At 43.0% G+C, this 18940-nt stretch overlaps 1 protein-coding gene across 1 annotated transcript in view; it reads right to left on the bottom strand.

Moving 5' to 3' along the window:
* Esr1 (estrogen receptor 1) overlaps positions 1–18940 on the bottom strand; it is a 352705-nt gene that overhangs the window by 250188 nt on the left and 83577 nt on the right. The gene's annotated exons all lie outside the window — the stretch shown is intronic.

Below are 18940 nucleotides of genomic sequence, written 5' to 3'. Positions count from 1 at the left end.
CCCTGCCCCTGCCCCTGCCCCTGCCCCTGCCCCTGCCCCTGCCCCTGTCCCTGTCCCTGCCCAAGGGCAGAGCTATTCTGCAGAACCCAGGTGGCCCAACTCCACCGAGCGCACGCAGTCACTCCCGGGTTCACCAACTTTACTCCCCTGCTCTCAGACATCGCAAACCTGCTGGAAGCCTCTGACCAGGGGCTGCAACTTCCAGGCACTGCTTGGAAACATCACACCGCACACTCACCCAAAGAACCGCTAGCTTCCCTGAACTTAACTTTTCTTGTTTTCGCTGCTGGATTTCGCTGCAGGGGGTGAAGGCAACAGAAGGATCTCCAGCAGCCGCGCCCCCTTAAACCCCCCCCCCCACCCCCCCCCGGCAAAAATAGGTTTGCAACAAATGCAGACTAAGCCACAGGACAGTTCCTTCCTTCCTTCCTTCCTTCCTTCCTTCCTTCCTTCCTTCCTTCCTTCCTTCCTTTCTTTCTTTCTCTCTCTCTTTCTTTCTTTCTTTTTTCCTGATGTGTTGCCTGTGTGCCTGTGCCAGGCTCCAATCTGTCTCTGTTTGTCTCCCTTTCTGTTTGATTCAGTCTTCTTGTTGTCTGGAAGTACGCAGTGTGTGCATAGAATGACGCTGGAGGGACAGTAACTGTATCTGTAACTGAGATATGGCAAATAGGACGGGGTGCATGATTGCATACGCAGCCAGCCACAGACAGCTATATTTAGCATCAGCGGACACAGATAGGAGGCATCTAGGGCCAGGTGAGGGGAGATGGACCATGTATAGGAAGAGCTGCATTCGGAGTCAAGAGAAAACTACCAGCCTTCACCTTCCTCATATGCAAAAAATAAAAATAAAAAAAGCCCTGCTCCCCAAGGGGTCCCTTCCAGCACAGCTATGGCAGATTCGCCCAGCCTGGCTTTTCTGTTTTTGTTGGACCCCAGTGCCAAATTTGCTTCCTTTAGAAATTCTCATGTGGATATGATTCAGAAAAACCTTCGGTTAGGCATACATGGGTGTCCCTGCCTTCCACAGGTTATGCAACCAAAACTTGAGAAAGCCGAGCATGGAATAATACCTTTTCCCATGAAATATCACCTGGGGTCCTTAGCTAAGGCTCTGGCAACCAGGTAACCTTGTCTGTCTAACCAGAAACTTTTCAAAGGCTCTCCTACCTTTCAGCTCTTGAATTCTACAAATGGACCCTCTGGGTTCACTTGGTGTACGGTACACAGTATCTAATATTCGAATGACAAGGAGGTTAAAAGAAGTTTTTAATTCAGCATTGAATTAAATTAAATTATGATTGAGCACACACGCACCTGTTATTGCAAAAAAAAAAAGATACAAGCTTGGATAGTTTATACTTTCTTGATAAATTGTGTATACTCCAACCTGATATCCTCTAAAATAACCATTAACATAATGACTTTAATTGCTAGTCCATATACCCAGGAAGAGTACCTGACATATACAAATGTCAAGGTTGCTGTTACTAATAGTAACACTTTAAAAATATTTTCTACTAAGCACACCATCTAATTCTAAAAAAGACAGATAATTTTGGATAAACCATAGCTAAGCTGACTTAAATCTAAGGACAAAGTTGACTTTAGCATCCATAAGTATGGGTGACAGCAAAGGAATGGTTAAAAATACATTAGGTGAATCGCAGATAGTTCTCTCTGTGGCCAGCGACCATTACTTTCTAGAGCACTCTTTTCACAGATGATTTAGTTTCCGTAAATCACACTTTCAATTTTCAAATGCCTTTTTTAAAACACATGCAAAAGCAAGCACTTCAGATGAGGCTCTTTAAAAATCTGAGCCTGCCAAATTATATATAAATGGCACAAAGAATCCTACAAGTCCAGAAAGCGGGAAAAAAAAAAAAAAAAGGAGCCGCACAGATTTATCCCCCAACAGAAAAACAGCACAGCCTCCTTCTCCGGCTAGGATACAGACACTAAGCAGAAAGGTAAGTTGCTTTCCCAAACCGCTCAAGCTACAGAGAGAGAGAGAGGAAAATCAAAAACCAATCCTACCCTGCTGGTTCAAGAGCGTCTTTCCAGAAATGTTCCATGGGTTTGTAGAAGTCTAGGGCTGAGACAGTAAGTCGGAAGGAAGGAATGTGCTCGAATGATCGAGTGACGCGCTGTGTGATCAAGGCAGAGCGTGTGTGGATGTGTTTGTATGTGGAGTGGCAGGGACTCTCGGGAAGCAGCCAGTAGGCAGGGCACTTGGCAGCCCCTCCCGGCAGACGCAGCAGCTGGGCTTCTGCACGACGCTGGATGAATGGCAGCGGGGAGTCCGGGAGACTTGCTGTCTGCTGAGGGACCGCAGTAGCACAGCTAGAATCAGCATTCCTAGAAGGAACTCCAGCCCCCTTTGCTCCCTACCTGTGGAGCCAGAAATGTCCTGTGCTTTCTGCTAAGGCGAGGGAAACTGAGATGGCTGTAAACCACAGTTTCACAGATAAAGTAGAACGCCAGTCAAAGTGTGTGGAGATCAAGTTTGCAAACTATGCCAGGGGAGCTTCTTCCTAAACAATGTAACAAGAAAAGCCTTGTGGGATACATTTGGGTCAAGCTCCCTAGTCCCACTGCCCCTTCTGAATAAGATGCTCCGTGACTATGCTACCAGTGTCATAAGAAAGTCAGACTTCCCAATAATTTTTTTTTTTTGGCATTCCAGGGATATGTTTCCAACTGAAAGGAAAGATTCTCTCACTTCATTAAGTCAAACCCACCAGCCTCTCTACCAATAGCCCACTGACTACTGTCTGTAAACACATCCCAAAAGAGGTATTATTTTAATCTTAAAGTTAGGACCATAAAATAGCTTTGCTTTGAAGCAATCACAGGTTCAGTACTCTACTGCCGTTGGTTGTAGACAGAGGTCTTGTACTTCCGGTGGTGTGCCTTGGATGCACCTGCTTCTCAGTGCTTCTCTCCACCACAGCACAACACAGAGTAATGAGGTACTCTGACTGCGTCCTCACCCTGGGTCCCAGGACACAGGAGGCCCAATGAAACCTCTGTTGCCTGCCCTTAGTAACTACCTCAGGTATTAAGTGACTCTAACCGAAATTCCAGTCTCCAGCCCTAGGACCCTAGGCAGTTACCAAGAGATTTATGAGTGACACTTGAGCCAGTACAAAGAAAGAAATAGAAAATACTGATGAGCTCATGCTGCAACTATACATTTTTTGTGCTTGGAGAGACTCAAGGTCATGATATCAGGACATAGACAAATTCCCTCAACAATTGGCAATGGCCATAAATATCTAACATAAATAAATGTTGAGAGCTGTGGTATGAGTAATAAAGAACTTGCCTAGCATATGGGGAGCCATGAGTTGGAGATCTAGCACTGCACAGATGAACAAACAAATAGATAAATATTGAAAAAAAGAGAAATTGTTAACCCTTTCTTTATGGGTGATAGTGTTGAATCCTGATGGCGGTGGCACCTCCTGTAAGTCAACATCGATGTCATGTTCGTCAAGCCAGTCCAACTCAACTATGCAAAGAACGAGAGATGGTAGAGGACAAGGAAGTCAAGGAAAGTTGGGGGGGGCATCTGGAGATCTGCATGGGAAGGGTATAAGAAATAGGCTATCATCTCAGGGACTTTGGCTGTGGAGAAGTTTACAATCCCAGATAGCCTGAGCTTCTCTCAAGAAAGACATTTCCAGGAATAGCCTTCTGACTCCTCTTGGTAAACTCTTTCTCCCAGTGACAGGGATTGTGGTGAGAAGCATGCCCTGCCATGTTGGTTTTCCCCAGCTGCTCTAGCCACCTGTTTTCTCTCAGAGTTTCACCCCTCTCTTCTCTGTTGACTCCTACATTGAGCATTGAGAATACTGCCCTGCTGTTGACTCCATGGTTTGCCCGGGTTAAGGGGAGAACATGGGCTTCCCCTGTTTTCCTGCCAAGTGCAGCCTCCAGATCAAACACCTGTCTTCATTCTCTCCCTGACCCCAACACGGCGCTCCCTTCACACACAGTGTCGCTATCTCCCCAGTCACCAGCATTAAAGCTTCATCATTTTCTCTAGAGTCTGACACTCCTTTGCCTTCCTTTTAGCTATCCACGAAGCAATTCCCAAACCTGTAGTTTGCACGCTCCCTTCCCCTATGTCTTTTCAGCTGCCTCTTACCTGTCCTAAGTGCAGGTTCAGCTTCATCATCCCCCAAATCCCAGCTCTCTTGAGAGTAGAGGCCCTTCCCCTCTTCCAGACCTGTCTTTTCTAGTCTATCACCCCTAACAGTTAGCCTATGTCTCCGTCGGATGAATGAAAATTTGTTGTTCCGAAAACCCCAAAGCTTTTCTTTACTTTATTCTTTTTTTCTACTTAGAATATTCACTTTTCTGGCTTGGCAGAAAGCATCCACTTTCTTGAGGCTCAGACCAAGCGCTAGCATATCCTCAGCATCATCCTCCACCCTCCATCTTCTGAGTCCCAGTTGTAGTTCTCAGCCATGTATCCTCTTGCTCCCTGAATGGAAGTAATTTTTGTTGCCTAATCTCCCGGAGGAGCATCTCAAAGGCCTGACTCTTGAGAATCTGAATATGCAGCATCTTGTTTGCTCATTGTTAGGTCACCAAATATGGACTAATTTCCTATCTAGATACTTCAAAGGACAAAACACCACCCCAGTCTGTCTGAATGACTCTTTCTGAAAATCAACTTTCCACATGACCGTCCGGCACGTTCAAAACTGTGTTCTGCTAGGATGTTATCTTCCTATCTTCACTGCAACAGAGGCCATAAAATCAAACTTCAAATCCATCTAATCTCGAGGCAGAAGCCAGCAGTGCTTAGCAGCATGATTCGCCAGAAAGCTTTCCATTTTAGTCCTCAACCAGACAGTACCAAGACCAGGCAGAGCTTCCTCTCCAGCCCCATTGAAGGCTTTTTACATTTATAAAAACATTATCTGTCTACAGAAGCATGAAAGAGAAAATGGGGATCCCCATGCATGATAGCTTATACTACTAACATGCTCCCTGTTGTGAGACGGGAAAGTTTAGCTCTGTTTAGTGTGAACATTACCATAATTATAAATGGTGTGTGTGTGTTTCGGTATGTGTATGTATGTGTATACATGTGTGCACGTTTATAAATGTGTATATGTGTATATGTGTGTGCATATGTGTATGTATGTGTAAATGTGTGTGCATGTGAGTATATGTGTGTGTGATGGTTTGTATATGCCTAGCCCTGGGAGTGGCACTATTGGGAGGTGTGGCAGTGTTGGAGTAGGTGTGTCACTGTGAGTGTGGGCTTTAAGACCTTCATCCTAGCTGCCTGGAAGACAATATTCTGCTAGCAGCCTTCAGATAAAGATATAGAACTCTTAGCTCCTCCTGCACCATGCCTGCCTGGATGCTGCCTTCTTCCCACCTTGAAGATAATGGACTGAATCTCTGAACCTGTAAGCCAGCCCTAATTAAATATTGTTATCTATAAGACTTGTCTTGATCATGGTGTCTGTTCAAAGCAATAAAACCCTAACTAAGACACTGTGTGTGTGTGTGTGTGTGTGTGTGTGTGTGTGTATGCATGTGCATATGTGGGGGGGGGTGTCGATATATGTGTATGTGTGTATGTGTTCTCTCTTTTCATTTTGCCCTATATTTTCTTCTTTTCTTCTTCATTTTTAAGATAAAGTATCAACCTGAAGCCCAAGCTGTGCTGGAACTCACTATGTAGCCCAGACTGTGTTGGAACTCATTATGTAGCCCAGGATGGCTCTAAACTCAAGATGAGCTGCCAGAGGGCTGACATCTCAAGAATCAGTGCAGATCCACTAAGAACCTTTCCTGGAGTCCTGATTTAATACTATTTTCCTCTACAACAGACACATGATAAGTTTCTCCTCTAAAAGGCTCTTCATTTTAAAGATAGTTTGAACACTGATTTTTTTTTCTTTACTTGTGTCCTAGACTTTGACCTTAGAGTATTGCTTTTCGAAGCAAAATTGTGTATGACGTAATGCACATATACTAAGTATACAACCTGACAAATATGGATTGATTTCACCATTAACAATCATGTCAGGTCTCAGGCGGCAGCTCCGTACCCAATCTCAGAAAACCGAGAGAAAGAGGAACTCCCAGGAGCTTTAACTCAGGCAGCTTCCCAGGTGAAAATGAATCACCCATGATCTCTGCTGTTAGAAGTTCTAATCCAGATGCTGGCCTCCAAACTTATACTACTCAGACCTTTGAAGGGCCACTGACAAGAACATCAAACAGCTAGAGATTGACATCACTAATCTGAAGAAATCCCTCGTTTCGCTGTCTGAAGAGACCTCCTAAAATCGCAAAGATCCTTATTGGACTTGATTTACTCTATTACAATAGAAAAGGCTGTGTACAGCTCTTGACTGTGTACAGCCCTTAAAGAAGAAGGTTGCCTTTACATAGACAAGACAGGGAGGATTAAAGAGAGCATGAAATAGGTCAGTGAAGGCCCTGAGAAAAATCAGAGAGAGAAAGAGACAGATGAATGCTGGTACAAGAATTGGTTTTCAGCCTCTCCAAGGTTGTCAACCCTACTTCCTCCCATCTTGGAACCATTATTTGGGTTCTTTTTGCTTTTTTCTGCTGGTCCCTGACTCTCAAATAGGCGGACTAACTCTGTGATACAACAGATAAATAATTTGGTAGCAAAACCTACTCAGGTACATTATCGTAAGTTAGCTATGGAGGACCACAAGACTCAAGATGAGGTTGTTACTTTATACAGGGTGTTTCCAAAACCCATCTCCACCCAACCTAAAAGAGGGGACTTCCGCCCCTAGACCAAGCAGAAAGGGGCCACCCAGAACCCCCTCTGACAGGCGATCTGAATTCTTGTTTAGGCTGCGAGGCTAAGCACTGCAAGGGAATATAAATAAAAGATGAAAATATCTCTCTGGGTTCCCTGAGGGACAAGCCTGACTGCATAGGGGTTGATGTCAAAAGTATCCCCTCTCCAGAAAAAAGACATCAGGATGGGTATGGCCCTCATGCCTCACTGGACAACGACAGGGGGACCGGAGCCATTACAAGGTCCCCTTCAAGTACTGGAGGTCAGGCCTCTATCCCCGCCTTTGCAAGATTAGAATTGCCACAGCTCTTCTATACTTAGAGAAGGGAGGAGATGTCTGGGGCAGCCCTGCTTACACACTGAAGGCCTAAAATCAGCCATAGGCCTAAAATCAGCAATAAGCCTGTCATACACGTATACTAACACCAAGTCTAGGGTTTCAGTGGAAAAACATTGAAACAGATGGCTATAAGCTATTGTAAACAGGCAGGTTTTGTGGAAATTTACAAGCCTGAGTAGTCATAGACCCTATAAACAGGTAGCCTTGGCAGACAATACCAACTTAGATAAGGACAAGTGAGTCATAGGCAGAGTCATAGTGACCTGTCCCCTGAACCTTCACTCAGCCGATACCCGGTTCTGAAAGATATCTGTATTCCCCCGAACACCCACACTCCAGTGTCATCCCCTTCCCCACGTCCTGCCTTTCTGTGTTTATAACCCCTGTGTGAATGAACTACGATTTGAGAAAAAATAAATAAATTATTTTTAAAAAAATCATGTCAAACAAAGTACAGAGCATTTAACTATTTCAATCAACCCCAAAAGTCCCTTATACGTTTTCTAATCAATCCCACATCTTTACAGGTTGATGTGTTACCACAGAGTTTTTTCTACCTGACCCAGGTGCTCACTTAAATGTTGGCGCACATACAACCCATTAGGAAGCCCAGGCACTGGGCTTCCGGCATCTGCTTCCCTTGGCATCAGGGTGCAGAATTTGTCCTTGCCTCTTTTACAGCCTACTGCCTGGGGAAGGAGAGCCCTGAAAGTCCTTCAATTTTACTAACATTCTTTCCTTTGTAGACCTTTTAAGAAGACTTTTCTCTTTAATTTGGTAATGGCAATCTGAGCTGACCCTTCAGAGAGGCTCTTGGTAAATATAGTAATCAATATTAGCAAATGCAGTAATCAATACAAGCTTCACATGTTGAAATGTTAAGCTTCGAAGACCGCAAGGATACACAGTAACCAGAAGCCAATTGGAGCTTGGAAGCCTGCAGGTACACACAGTAACCAAAAGCCAATGGGAAGCCTTACCATTGCCAATACAAAGAGAGACTATTTGTAAACCAATAACTCATCCAAAGTCATTTTACCAACCCTGTGACCTCAGATCTACTCTCTTGCCTCCCTGATGATGACTTGAAGATACTTCCAATTCTTGGTTGCCAGGCATAATGGCTACTCTTTATTACAGATCAATGAGTCATTCAGAGGTAATGCTCGGCTTAATAGAATTTAAGCCACTTTCATCTTATCTTTTCTTGGAAATTTTATTTTTTTTTCAAATACCTTGCAAACTTTTTGTACTGTTTACGTGCCTCGCATGTGGTAGAAGATAATTCAAAAAGGGCTTTCGTGGCAAGTGCCATGAGTAACACATGAGTTGCAATTATCCCAATTATTGTCACACAGTGTCCCTTTCCTGCCCTCATGTATTGTTTACATGAAGAATCACATTGTCAGCGTAAGGGTGTTATTCCTTTGTGTAGAGCAATAACCAGTGGGTAAATACACTTAAATTCAGGAAGGTTCATCTAATGTTAGGAGAGTTTTCACATATATGGATGGACAGGTGCACACACACACACATACAAACACACACACACACACACACCACATAAATCTATGATGAATTGTCTCTAATTTCAAAGCCAAACCCACGAAATGCTAAAAGAAAAGCCAAAGGGCAGCAGGGGGTGGAGTTTTGAGCCTTTGCCTAAGCCTTTCCTTCATTTAGTCACAGACAAGGCTGACTCCCACTCTCCCTAAGGATCCAGGACCCTCAGGCTAGCTAGCAGATGCCCTTCCTCTCTCTCCGCCCCCTGAGTGACAATCATGCAGCTCTGAGGGAGTAGTGGCTCTGTAATCATGCCAAGGAGTGACTCATTCATTCACTTCACTGAAACAATATTGATTACTATATTTACCGAGAGCAACTCTGAAGGGTCAGGTACTGTCTTAGTCAGCTCAGGTTACCATCACCAAATGTCACAGGCAGGGAACTCAAAACAGCATGCATTCCCTTTCTCTCTGTTAGGAAACCTGCTGTCTGAGAGCAGGGTCCTCCTCCTAACCTGCAGGGAGCTGGCATCGCAGCGCCTTTGGCTCTTCATGAGTGAGGGCAAGAGGAGAGGGAGGATGAAGAGTTGGCACTCCCACTTGATAAGGCTTAATAGGACATATGACGTCACTCCCTCAACCTTAACTGCCCCCTAAGGTTCTTATACACAGATACTCCCAAGGGAAGGATATGAATTCAAAATATGAGTTTGCGTGAAGACATGATTCAGTCAGTGTGAGTACCCTGAAACAAACCAAGCAGGTTTCTGCCCTCGAAGCTACCAAACGCTTAGGGATTTCTGTGTATCATTTTCTTACAATAGTATTCTTTTTCTGCTTATTTCTTTCATATTGTGTATATGTGTACGTTATTCGTGTATGTACTACTGTGAGCGAGGTTCATGGAAGCAAAGGCCAGAGGTAGACTTTGAACTTCTTTCTCCATCACTCTCTACCTTATTTTTTGAAACAGAGTCTCTTACTGAACCTAGAGTTTCCCATTAGAACATGTTGGCTGTCCACCAAGGCCCAGGGATAACCATGTCTCTGCCTCCCCAAACATAGCATGGATCTCCCCTTTACATGGGTATTAGGGATCAAACCCCAAGCTTGGATGGAAAGCCCTTTTCTGATTGAGCCAACTCCCCAGGCCTCCCTTACATTTGCTTATCTTACTGTCCCTTTGCATTGAGGCCCTCCTGAGAAAATTTCTTGTGCTGAGAGGTTGGTATTGCTGAAATTCAGTGCCTGAACCCTCCTCTCCCCTCACATCCTTCCCTTCAATCACCACAGCAACCCCCAAGAGTCACATTTCATTTGTACCTTGAAGACCTCAGAGAAGAAAGTCACCCAAGATCTCCATCTTGGTGAAAGATCTCTTTCCAAGTGGAACATTTTTTTACCCACATGTTCACTCAGTCTCTGAACATGTTTGAGCACCTGCTATTTACTCACCATTTAACACTCATCTTCTTCAAACTTAATTTATCTCTTCCCTGGACCTGTTCTTCCGCTTTATTTCCTATCTTGGCAAACGGTACTTCATATACATCACTGCACAAGCCCAAAGAACTCGGCCCTCCACACACACTCTGGCTCTCTTCCTCAGTGTTGGACTGGATCTATCACAAGCTTTTATTTCTAGTCACTCAGTCTCTTTTGAGTCCTTCTGTTCTCACAGTCGCTATGATTTCCAGGCACACTGTCATCCCTTCGAGGTCACCACCTCCATCTCTTTACTTGAATTCCCTATCTCCTGCACTGGAAAAAGAACAGTCTATCTACCAGCAAAGAACTGCCATCCTTGATTCTCAAAAGTTACACCCCATCTCCCCTCTACCATAAGCCTTGTATTCCTACAGGCAGACAACTTCCATATTGTGCAAATGCTTACTCCAAACCTTCTCTAAATGTGACTGTTCTCATATACAGGTAGCTTTAAATGGAATCTTTCTACCTTCCTTTACTATCTGTCTCCCATGTCATCTTCCTTGAGACAGTACAGCCACCAGAAAGCCTTCTTGATTTCCTCTTGGATTTTTTTTAGAACTGCCCAGATTCCCCTAATCTTTGTCTGTCCCTCCTGCTTTTGGAGAATACCACAGACCATGAAATAAAATAAGAATTCAGTTGTGATTCCAGAGGCTGGAATTCCATGGTGGACAGGCTTCATCTGGGTAGGACCATGATGAAAAAGCTTGTGTGCAAGACGGAGAATCAAGCTAGCCTGCTCTTTTCCTGGAACTAGCTTCTATGAGAATGGCCTTGGTCATCTCTCGAAGTTCCGTACCTCTTAAGATAGTTGCAGTGGCTAATAAACTCCAACATGTTAGCTCTGGAGATGGTACTCAAACCATAGCACCCATCACCACTTCTGCCCCAGCCTTCATGACTCTAGTGGATTTCCTGTTTGCCATTCTCTGCCCCACCACAGCCCATGAATACAGAATGGGCTCATGTGTTTTTCAAAGACTTGGTGTATAGTTGCCCAGTGTACAGTTAGCCCCCAACAAATATCATTTGAATAATAAGACTAGAAAGCTGACCCAAACCTATTTGCCTTGCTAACTGGAATTCTTAATGGCTTACCTCAGAAGTGATCACGGAGGTTAAACTCAGCCCCAGAGTCTGGAGGACATTTTGGAAGCAGATTCACATTTTCTAGAACAACTCATGCTTGTCATAGAAAGAATCATTACAACTGATGTCACCTCTGCTCATCGTGTACTGGCTTCTGGAGACATTGATGAAGGACTGAGGCTCAGAAAGGCATGGGCAAAGCACTGAGCGTAAGTAATGTCATCTGAAGCACCGAGCTCAGAGCACATCTTTCTTTTCAGACCTTTCTTTTCAGGTCTATAGAAACCATGCCCTCCTTTCAGTAGGTCCCATGTTCAACAAATTGAATCAAGGCATCAACTTGGTGGCTCTGTATTCTATTCTTAGAGCCTTAAAAATCCACATCTTTCTGGAAAACACAGGAAGACTGTCTTCCCATGTTCCCAAAGCACCGGTGCCGAGAGATGGGGAGTGGGTTTGAAAACACCATGTTTTCCACAAACAACAGAGCAACTTGTGCTCAGGGACATGGCTTCCCTTAGGAGAACACGAAGACATAAGTAATCTGACTTCCATCCATTGCCCCTCAGACAACAGCTCACTGCTGTCTTTTTTTTTTTTATCTCCATATCATTTGAATTGAACTTTCTTGCTACCGAACACATTTAAATGCTTCTTGCAGTTGCTAAAGTGTACAAACTTGAAAATGTAACATCTTTAACCAAATTAAAAACAAAACTCATTGCTTAACTTGATGAGATATTTTTCCATTTCTAGGGGAATCGAATTTGAGAGACACTCAGGCTCCTGTCTGAGCTGCTATTGCAGTGATAAGGCGGCCGCTCTAGGATCACAGAGTGCTGGCCTTCCTGAAAGTCATTAGCCCATCAAAGGAACTGAAAAGCCATTTGGGAAGTATACACATTACGGTTCAGGAGAACTCAGTGACGGACTCCCAGTAAATGTCAGCATAACGATACTACTTTATTGACACTTGCCAGTAGTTGTTTTGGCCATAAATCCAGAGGGGGAACTAGTATCTCCAGAAACCTTTATACAAATGCTAGTAAACAGCTGTGTTGTACCAACTGTACAATCCCTACCCCCTGTTCTTTCTACATTCTGTCCTTCTAGGTTTCCTGTTTCTCCTACAGGCCATCTTCTTTAATCATGTAGTCAAGCCTGTCTCTTCCCTGAGATCTTTCCAGGCAGGCCGTGTTCACCCTGTTCATCATGGGACATGCCATCAGGCTCAGAATCTCACCAGATGATGCAGCCAAAGATAGTGTCTGATGGGCTGGGGAACCCTGTGTGATATTGGTGTGCTCAACGCCCCTCCTTCACCCCCACCTTTGCACAGGTCCCGCCAACTATACTCCCTTCTTAAATACAGCCTTCTCTGCCCTTACTTCCAGTTTAGAAGCAACATCCAAGCTGCTCTGAGCCCCATCCCATCAGCTATTCATTTTGCTCAGGCCCTCTGTTCAGCCAGCAACATAGGAGTACTTTTCTAACCGAACCAATTTCCAAGCTACCTTTCATGCAGGAATTTGACACTTATAGAGAGAACTCTTATTAAATGAAGGCCACTCTAACTTATTAGAACTACGTGACTATAGAAGGGAAAGCATAGGTCTTGATGGAAGGATTTCTGTGAAAAGCATCATCCTCACTTTTCTCTCTCAAGACATAAAATATCACAATGAGAATAAGAAGTGTTAATCCTTCCCTCTCAACAAGGTATCCAGAAAGATTGTAAGAGCCAGAATCTAGGAAGGAATGCCAGGAAGTGCTATACTCTGGACACAACATGGCCATTTGCAATCATAAGCTCACTATAGCTCTGGTTGCCTTCACAAGGCCAAGCCAACACGCCAGTCCACATTCCAGCAGGCACCACCAACTGGACTCAATGGGTATCACCACTGTAATAGTCCCAGAGGAAAGCAACTTTGCTGACACACAAGACAAGCACTTTGAAATGAGAGTTATAAATACTATTAAGGAGCTTAAAGATACCTGGATGAAGACCTCCCCAGTGAAAAAAACACCAACAGTAGAATGGGAATAATTAAAACATTTCAAAAATATAAAGAAAAGAATGTAATAATGAGATAGAACCCCTGAAGAAACGCCAAAGAAAAATACCCAGAAATTAAAAAAAAAATCAGAATATTAGACAAAAAGCTCAGAAGAGATTCTCACTGACAGAGTAGATTAAGGGAAAGAGAGAAAAGTATGTCTTAAAGACAAAGTAGAAGAAATAGGACACACACAAATACCAACAAGTTTTAAGGAGGTGATGTGTTGGAGTGTGTTCAGAGGAAGAAGAAGTTAAGGTGGTTTTAAACCAAATATGTTGTATTTTGATACATGAAAAATAAACAAAAGGTATTCAAAAAAAGAGAAGGAGGCAGCAACTATATTAAATCAATCTACTGTTGTCCAAGACAACTGCTCTTTGCATTTCAGTACTGATGGATTCTGTCTACCTTCCTAGGGGTTGTCGATCACCACCTGTGGCCATGCTAGAAGACAATTCACCATCAGCTTAGAGAGGTTGATGATTCAACCAGTGGAAAGTGAGCACGTTCTTAACACTGAAAATGTACGATTTGGCTGCAAGCTAAATATCCAGAAATATTCATAGCAATAAAATCCTCTACAAGCACGTGTATAAAATGCCCCAGCGTTTAAGTTGAATGGTCCAACCTACACTTGGTTCTCTTTCACAGGAGATCCTTGACTCCTGGTAAAATGATTCAACTTTTTCAGAATGGATACAAGATTGACTAAATTAACTACAGTTCTTGCTCAGTGAGCCTAGGCATGCTACTTCTTGCAAATAAATGTGAATTCCTTCCAGCAAGGGTTTCCCAGCCAGCAGCAACTCACCTTCACTCAGTCCTAGACCTGTCCCTTTACCCATCACCATCGCTGACCACTGGTGTCAGCAGACCCTTTCTGGATGGTCAACAATACTTAAGATTTCATTTCTTTTTAATTTTTTGTTGAAGGGGAGCTTACTTCAGAGCCTTCTCAAGTCTTCTACCTCCATGCCTTACAGACCTTGCTAGCAGGTTTTGCTTTCATTCCAATCTGAAGGTTGAGAGGAAAGAAGTTGGCCAAGACAAGTCGATTGGAGTAATTTCTTTGTGAGCTGGGTAGTGGTAAGAGCTATTGCTTTCTCCTGATAACTATTGCAATGTGAACGAGACCATCCCATTGGAGATCTTTTTTTTTTCCAAATACATTTGATCACTCTGGTGGGTTAAATATAAATGGCCCCCATAGGCCTACAGGGAGTGTCACTATTAGGAAGTGTGGCCTTGTTGGAAGAAGTATGTCACTGTGCAGGTGGGATTTGAGGCATCCTATTCTCAAGCTAGGTCTGTTGGTTCACTGTCTTTCTACTGCCTGCCAATCCAGATATAGAACTCTCTGCAACTTTTCCAGTACTGTGTCTGCCTGCATGCTGCCATGCTTCCTGCCATGACAATGGACTGAACCTCTAAAACTGTAAGCCAGACCCAATTAAGTGTTTGCCTTTATAAGAGTAGTTGTGGTCATGATGTCTCTTCAGGCAATAGAAACTCAAACTAAGACAACCACAAAACCTGTTTTCTAGAGTTGATTTTCAAGAATAGATAGAACCCATTCCTGCTGCTGTTAAAAAGGCTAAGAAGTTGAGGCTAGGTAGGTCCTAGGCCCTAGAGGAGTACCTAATACTGTTGTTCAGTCACACTGTGTTAAAATAAGTCCTAATGGCTTACTGCTATACCCAAAAGATGAGTATGCATCTCTCAACCTTCATCAGAAAAAACTTTTTCTTGCAGTAGATGACAATTAACACTGAAGTGGAAACTTAAGGATTCTTTGGAAAGTTGTTTGTGCTGGATGGTGTTTTGCCGGGGCAAACACGTGAAGGAGTGTTTTCCTGAAGTGGACACAAATAAAAGGCTAAGGTGGACACATGAAGGCACTTTTCACAGAAGCAGACTCAGAAGAGAGGATGTTCTGCTAAAGTAAACACATGAAAGGACACGTGATGAAGGATTCTTAGCTAACAACACACATGAATTGGTCCGCCTTACACTGCATAGTTGAGCTCCATTTGTCAGGACTCTGCAGACACAGCATGATTGGATGCACATGCTGAGGCAAGACATGTCCTAAAGCAAGGCACATGGAAGACAACATGATGTTTGGGGATATAAATAGGACTCGATGGAGTGACGGAGGCAGAGCTTGGCTTGCTGGGACAGCTAGCTGTGCAATGTTGGTGGGTCTCGAGTCTTTAATGATCTTTGCTTCCCTGAGAAAGGCAGAGCTGAGAACTTCTCCTGGGGTACCTCCAGGTCTCTCTTGCCTGGCTATCTCTGCTAGGTAGTGCCACCACTGCTGATTTGTGTTGGCTATCCCAACTCTACTGAACTGGACTGCTGATGTATCCATGAATTGTTTGCAAGTAGATAGAGCTATCACTGCTAACCTGTGAACTGAACTGTCGATTTCCAAACAACACAGATGGGAGTTGTTCTAAAGAACCTTTCTAAACAGGTCCACTTCCCATGTATCCTTTCTTTCTCACTACCTCTGGTGGGTGGCAGGCTAAAAGAAAGGTTAAAGCATTTAAGAACCATCATTAAAAATAGGATTTGAAAAAAAATTAAAGTTACATAACACAGAGACCTTCAACTGGTCCATGTTCAGAGAATAAGACTGCAGAGTCCTCAGCCTTAAATGGGACTTACATATCACAGTGTTTCCCGACCAAGGCCAGGGAGCTTAGCAGAAAAGCTGGGGGAAGATAAGAAGAGCCAAAGGAAATGGGCAACATCGAGGAAACAGTGCTTTGCAGACACAATAAGGGAGTTGCACAAACAAGCTCATAGTGATTGTGACAGCAGGCACAAGTCCTGGGCAAGCTCTATACAAACTCCTAGAATATAGTTGATGCTTCCATCAGACTATAGCAGGTGGGTACAAAATCCCACTGCTATTGGTAGTTGATAGCTGCTGGGAGAAGAAGAGCTACCTTTGTATAACTTTGTGACCTTTGGTAGCTCAGCCTCCCAAGAGTAGTAACAGAGAAGGGGAGGAAGGAAACTCAAAGTAGGGTGGGTAAGGAGGAGAGAACAGATGTAGGGGTGCATGAAAGAGAACGTGATCAAAATATATTGTATGAAATTTTCTAAGAATTAATTCCAATATATTTTTAAGTTTTTAGATAAAGCAATAAGAATCCATTGTTCAAGACTTGCTTATGACACTTCCAGAAGGATTGTTTGCTTAACATGATGCCCTTCTGATACAGTGTAAAGCAGGACTCTTCCTATGGTGAATAAAAGATCACCATGCATAAAAAGCAGAAACTCACTCACTACTCCTGTGTGACTACAGAAATGAATTGTTGTAGTGTCACTTGTTACTATTAAACAGTGTCTACAGAGCCATTGAAAAACCACCTTCCATTGTCCCCACAGGGATAGTTTACAACATGAGTAAATGCCCATCACAAAATTTTAAACCTCTGCAGCTAACTAACAGGTTGTGGACAAAATCATGGCTGGCATGTTGAGAAAAGAATTGTGGCTGACACAAATAGAAAGGAAATGTTTTGAAGTCACCTGTCAGTTTTAAGGGGAGACGCTTTTCTACACAGCTAAGGCTCTCAGAACAGGAATGACAAACGTATCTAATATCACTGAGAATTCCTTTATGCACAGAATTATCCGTGAGGGAAAACCACACTTTATCCAATGTTTCTTACGCATATTTTTTAGTCTTTTCCATTCATGTAATCAATGAACAACTAGAACTGAAAGATCCAGAGACCCACTGAAACCTATAAGGAAAGAAAAACTATCATGGCCTTTGTTTAGTAGAAAGAAGAGATTATATATTTTGTGACTGATTTCCATCTTTTCAAAAGAGTCCAAATAGCTTTCTTCATATTAAGGCAAAACCCATTTGTTGTGCATTTATGATTCATTTTGTCCATATCAAGACATGAAGGGAGGTTTATACAATGACAGCTCTTCACAGTTTGCAAACACTCTATCCCAAATTTCTAGGACTTAATGATGAAGAAATTATCAACAAAATCATCATAACCCCCTGGTATTTTTAAACATTTTTATATTGCAAGAATATGGTTCTAAAAATCAAGTAAATTTAATTTTTCTACAGGGAAGTAGTTTGGTAACTTGCTATGCCTTTTCTCTTTGACTTAAATATACTTCATGTTGTGTTCTTCCCTCACTAGATGTTGAAGTCCCTTGCAGCCAGGACCATATAAACTGGCAAATAAACTGGCAACAAGTATGGTGGAAGCAAATGAATGAGTGAATACAGTCATCAAACTTGCTGTTTAGCTTCACATCGAGGGTTTTAAAATTCTGTGCTGTTCCTCGGGGTCACAAAGCATTTATAGAGTGTCTGTTGCTGTCTGAAATATAGAGTGATACGGACTTGCTAGGGCCTACAGGGCAAGATGAGAAGCAGTGAACAACAGATGGCAGAATTATGTGCCTCCCAGCCCTGCCCTGTACTCATGAGTCAACATGGGCTTTCCAGTGGTCACCCTAAGTCTCCTAGATTTTTGAGCCTAAGATCAGCCCACAGCATTGACTTGCATCTTAATGTCTTAAAGAATTTTGTAACAACGTGGCCCAAGAATCAGGCTCACCACCCAGCTGATAAAGACAGAACAAATCTAAGGTCCCCCTAATATCTCACGACCAAGATGGCTTTCAGGTTCTTCCTGTCTCTGTACCTGACCAGGTCAATTCTGCTCAGCCACCAACGCCTCAAGATCCTTCATAAGCATTTATTGCTTAAATTTGATGCTCCTGGGGAAATATTATATCCAGCTTCCTATTTTTTTTCCCAGATTCTGAAAGTTTAGTTTTAGAACAATGTCAAATGCAATCACAAAACTCCTTAAAGGTGGAGACGTAGCCCGGATCCATTCAGATCTGTGCAGTGCAGACTGTTGTGTATTAGGAAGACTAGTTCTCATCTTATTCTTTCGATTAACTGAATTAAGTAATTTGATTGTCAATAGATTACAAAAGATGAACCACGCATATTAGAACAAATGCATATTTATATGCAAAGTATAATAATGGGGCCATTTATTCCCACTTCTGTGCTTAAATCCCTGAACATTCGAAGGCATATTCAAAGTGAATTTTAAGGAAACTGTTGGATTCTTAAAAAAAAAAAAAAGTGGTATGGGGGTGGGGTGAGGTTTCTCTCTGTCTTGTACTTTGAGGCCATTATGAAAGCATCAGGAATTGGGAAATGAGAGGAATTTTAAAGACCTTACTTCTAACAAATCTCTTCCACTTTAGATGAGAAAAGGAGACCAAACTGGTCTCACCAAAGCCAAGAAAAAAGGGCTTAATTCAACCCCCAGATGAAGAATTCACAAACAGACATCAGGTATCTGACTCACTGACAAATCATAAGGACAAAGGAATTCTGGCCCTGTTCTGAGGGCAAGTGAGAAGGGCTCATACCAGGACTGGACACTTCTCAAAGTTTATGGAGGCCAATGATAGAGCTGCTCCAGACCGTGTGCAGAAGAGAATAAGTATGCCTTTAAGAGAATAGCTGATAGGATTTAGAGGTAAAAGGATGAATCAGAAGCTGTCCCTGTGTGACAGAGTGAATAGAGTCACCCTAAAAAAAAAAATCTACTCTATTATGAAGAAC

This window comes from Grammomys surdaster, unplaced genomic scaffold (genome assembly GCF_004785775.1).
Source record: "Grammomys surdaster isolate TR1022 unplaced genomic scaffold, NIH_TR_1.0 143, whole genome shotgun sequence".
Taxonomy (NCBI): Eukaryota; Metazoa; Chordata; class Mammalia; order Rodentia; family Muridae; genus Grammomys; species Grammomys surdaster.
This window is presented reverse-complemented; position numbering and strand designations above follow the sequence as displayed.